The following is a 4,895-nucleotide window of genomic DNA, read 5'->3' as shown; positions in this document are numbered from 1 at the left end:
GTTGACGATGTCTATATATATTCATGACGATTTTTTGTGGTTTCTTGAATGATATATATATGCATTGCTGAAACTCTGCCGCGGCAAGGGAAACAGACTGTTTCTCTGCCGCGGCAGAGAAACGCTGGTACAGCCCAAATCTGTGCCGCGGCAGAGAAATAGCAATTCTCTGCCGCGGCAGAGAAACATAGGCCCGGTTCGTACCACGAACCGGGACCAAAGCCCTTCCAGCGCGAGCTCCCTGGTCGCACCACGTGTTGAGGCCTTTAGGCCCGGTTTATCTTTGAACCGGGACTAAAGGGTACCCCCTTTAGTCCCGCCTAGTTGGTCCCGGTTCAGGAACCGGGTCTAAAGGCCCAAATGGACCGGGCCTATTGCCCAGTTTTCCACTAGTGTTTAGACCGTGAAGTGCAGTACAATTTCATGTTGTTGCACCTCCTGAAGTGGGTCGTCGTCAAAGGTTGGTCTTCGCTACGTCTAGGGTTAGGGCTCAGAGGCGACGCCGAGGCGATCGGCCGCCGCCGCCCTACCATGGACGTGAGCGCCCCCGTATTGAGAAGTCTAAGAGGTTACGATCAGGAGGAGTCCAAGAGGAATACGATGACGAGGGCTAGGAGTTGGAACCGTGACCGGCAAGAAGAACTCTCAGATTGGATCGGGAAGGAAGGTGATATAAAACCGCGCCGGGACGGCCGAGTATCCAACCTAATCAAGATCTTCGATAACCAGTCGGCGACTTACGATCCGGGTGCGCACATGAGCTCTGTTCCGGCGAAGAGTATGGTGTTGACCGGCGGTGGGGGTGATCAAGGGGGAACCGGTGAGGTTCCTGCCCACCCGAAGCCGGCGGTGGGTGATACGTCTCCGACGTATCGATAATTTCTTATGTTCCATGCCACATTATTGATGTTATCTACATGTTTTATGCACACTTTATGTCATATTCGTGCATTTTCTGGAACTAACCTATTAACAAGATGCCGAAGTGCCAGTTCCTGTTTTCTGCTGTTTTTGGTTTCAGAAATCCTAGTAACGAAATATTCTCGGAATCGGACGAAATCAACGCCAAAGATCTTAGAATCCCCGGAAGCATCCAGAACACACCAGAGAGGTCAGAGGGGGGCCACAGGCCCACCAAACTACAGGCTGGCGCGGCCAGAGGGGGGGCCGCGCCACCCTATAGTTTGGCCCCCCTGTCAGCCCTCCTGCGCCGCCTCTTCGCCTATATAAAGCCCCTGGATCAGAAACCCTGATGCGTTCGACGAAAACCACAGAAACCTTCCAGAGCCGCCGCCATCGCGAGGCCAAGATCTGGGGGACAGGAGTCTCTGTTCCGGCACGCTGCCGGAGCGGGGAAGTGCCCCCGGAAGGCTTCTCCATCGACACCGCTGCCATCTCCACCGCCATCTTCATCACCGCTGCTGCTCCCATGAGGAGGGAGTAGTTCTCCATCGAGGCTCGGGGCTGTACCGGTAGCTATGTGGTTCATCTCTCCCATGTACCTCAATACAATAATCTCATGAGCTGCTTTACATGATTGAGATTCATATGAGTTTTGTATCACAATCTATCTATGTGCTACTCTAGCAATGTTATTAAAGTAGTCCTATTCCTCCTGCACGTGTGTAAAGGTGACAGTGTGTGCACCGTGTTAGTACTTGGTTTATGCTATGATCATGATCTCTTGTAGATTGCGAAGTTAACTATTGCTATGATAATATTGATGTGATCTATTCCTCCTACATATGCATGAAGGTGACAGTGTGCATGCTATGTTAGTACTTGGTTTAATCTGTTGATCTATCTTACACTATAAGGTTACTTAAATATGAACAAATTGTGGAGCTTGTTAACTCCGGCATTGAGGGTTCGTGTAATCCTACGCAATGCGTTCATCATCCAACAAAAGTGTAGAGTATGCATTTATCTATTCTGTTATGTGATCAATGTTGAGAGTGTCCACTAGTGAAAGTGTAATCCCTATGCCTTGTTCCTAAATACTGCTGCGTTACTACTGCTTGTTTACTGTTTTACTGCGTTACTACTGCTGCAATACTACCACCATCAACTACACGCCGGCAAGCTATTTTCTGGCACCGTTGCTACTGCTCATACTTATTCATACCACCTGTATTTCACTATCTCTTCGCCGAACTAGTGCACCTATTAGGTGTGTTGGGGACACAAGAGACTTCTTGCTTTGTGGTTGCAGGGTTGCATGAGAGGGATATCTTTGACCTCTTCCTCCCTGAGTTCGATAAACCTTGGGTGATCCACTTAAGGGAAAACTTGCTGCTGTTCTACAAACCTCTGCTCTTGGAGGCCCAACACTGTCTACAGGAAAGGAGGGGGAACGTAGACATCAAGCACTTTTCTGGCGCCGTTGCCGGGGAGGAAAGGTAAAAGGCACTCATACTTCGGTTCCAGGTAAAGTACTTTTCTGGCGCCATTGTGTTTGTGCTCGAAGCTATTTCCTTTAGATCCTGCAATTGCATCTTTTTGTTTCTTGTTTACACTAGTTAGGCATAATGGAAAACATCTGTGAGCTCTTTGTACTATTTCCTGAGTCAAGACATGAATGGTTTAATGCGAAAATTAAAAAACCCATGGAACATGTTAGCATGAATACTTTGAACACCATTGTTGCTAATGATATGGAAAATTCTAAGCTTGGGGAAGCTGGTTTTGATGAGCATGATCTTTTTAGTCCACCAAGAATTGAGAAGGAAATTTACTTTGATGATACTTTGCCTCCTATTTATGATGATTATAATGATAGTAGTCTTTTGTTACCACCTGTTATGGAGGATGAATTTGATTATGATTACAATATGCCTCCTATATTTGATGATGAGAATAATAATGATAGCTACTTTGTTGAATTTGCTCCCGCTATTACTAATAAAATTGATTATGCTTATGTGGAGAGTAATAATTTTATGCATGAGACTCATGATAAGAATCCTTTATGTGATAGTTATATTATTGAGTTTGCTCATGTTGCTACTGAAAGTTATTATGAGAGAGGAAAATATGGTTGTAGAAATTTTCATGTTACTAAAATGCCTCTCTATGTGCTGAAATTTTTCAAGCTATACTTGTTTTATCTTCCTATGCTTGTTACTTTGCTCTTCATGAACTTGTTTATTTACAAGATTCCTATGCATAGGAAGCATGTTAGACTTAAATGTGTTTTGAATTTGCCTCTGGATGCTCTCTTTCGCTTCAATTACTATTTCTTATGAGTGCATCATTAAAACTGCTGAGCCCATCTTAATGGCTATAAAGAAAGAACTTCTTGGGAGATAACCCATGTGTTATTTTGCTACAGTACTTTGTTTTATATTTGTGTCTTGGAAGTTGTTTACTACTGTAGCAACCTCTCCTTATCTTAGTTTTGTGTTTTGTTGTGCCAAGTTAAGCCGTTGATATAAAAGTAAGTACTAGATTTTGATTACTGCGCAGTTCCAGATTTCTTTGCTGTCACGAATCTGGGTCCACCTCCCTGTAGGTAACTCAGAAAATTAAGCCAATTTACGTGCATGATCCTCAGATATGTACGCAACTTTCATTCAATTTGAGCATTTTCATTTGAGCAAGTCTGGTGCCATTTTAAAATTCGTCAATACGAACTGTTCTGTTTTGACAGATTCTGCCTTTTATTTCGCATTGCCTCTTTTGCTATGTTGGATGAATTTCTTTGATCCACTAATGTCCAGTAGCTTTATGCAATGTCCAGAAGTGTTAAGAATGATTGTGTCACCTCTGAATATGTTAATTTTTATTGTGCACTAACCCTCTAATGAGTTGTTTCGAGTTTGGTGTGGAGGAAGTTTTCAAGGGTCAAGAGAGGAGGATGATATACTATGATCAAGAAGAGTGAAAGCTCTAAGCTTGGGGATGCCCCGGTGGTTCACCCCTGCATATATCAAGAAGACTCAAGCGTCTAAGCTTGGGGATGCCCAAGGCATCCCCTTCTTCATCGACAAATTATCAGGTTCCTTCTCTTGAAACTATATTTTTATTCGGTCACATCTTATGTGCTTTACTTGGAGCGTCTGTATGCTTTTATTTTTGTTTGTGTTTGAATAAATTGGATTACATCATGCTTGTGTGGGAGAGAGACACGCTCCGCTGGTTCATATGAACACATGTGTTCTTAGCTTTTAATTTTCATGGCGAAGGTTGAAACTGCTTCGTTAAATTGTTATATGGTTGGAATTGGAAAATGATACATGTAGTAATTGCTATAAATGTCTTGGGTAATGTGATACTTGGCAATTGTTGTGCTCATGTTTAAGCTCTTGCATCATATGCTTTGCACCCATTAATGAAGAAATACATAGAGCATGCTAAAATTTGGTTTGCATATTTGGTTTCTCTAAGGTCTAGATAATTTCTAGTATTGAGTTTGAACAACAAGGAAGACGGTGTAGAGTCTTATAATGTTTTCAATATGTCTTTTATGTGAGTTTTGCTGCACCGGTTCATCCTTGTGTTTGTTTCAAACAACCTTGCTAGCCTAAACCTTGTATCGAGAGGGAATACTTCTCATGCATCCAAATCCTTGAGCCAAACAACACTATGCCATTTGTGTCCACCATACCTACCTATACTACATGGTATTTTCCCGCCATTCCAAAGTAAATTGCTTGAGTGCTACCTTTAAAATTCCATCATTCACCTTTGCAATATATAGCTCATGGGACAAATAGCTTAAAAACTATTGTGGTATTGAATATGTAATTATGCACTTTATCTCTTATTAAGTTGCTTGTTGTGCGATAACCATGTTCACTGGGGACGCCATCAACTACTCTTTGTTGAATTTCATGTGAGTTGCTATGCATGTCCGTCTTGTCTGAAGTAAGAGAGATCTACCACCTTATGGTTAA

The sequence above is a fragment of the Lolium perenne genome, chromosome 6, assembly GCF_019359855.2.
Source record: "Lolium perenne isolate Kyuss_39 chromosome 6, Kyuss_2.0, whole genome shotgun sequence".
Classification (NCBI taxonomy): Eukaryota; Viridiplantae; Streptophyta; class Magnoliopsida; order Poales; family Poaceae; genus Lolium; species Lolium perenne.
The sequence above is the reverse complement of the archived record's forward strand: the minus strand, read 5'-3'. Positions refer to the sequence as shown.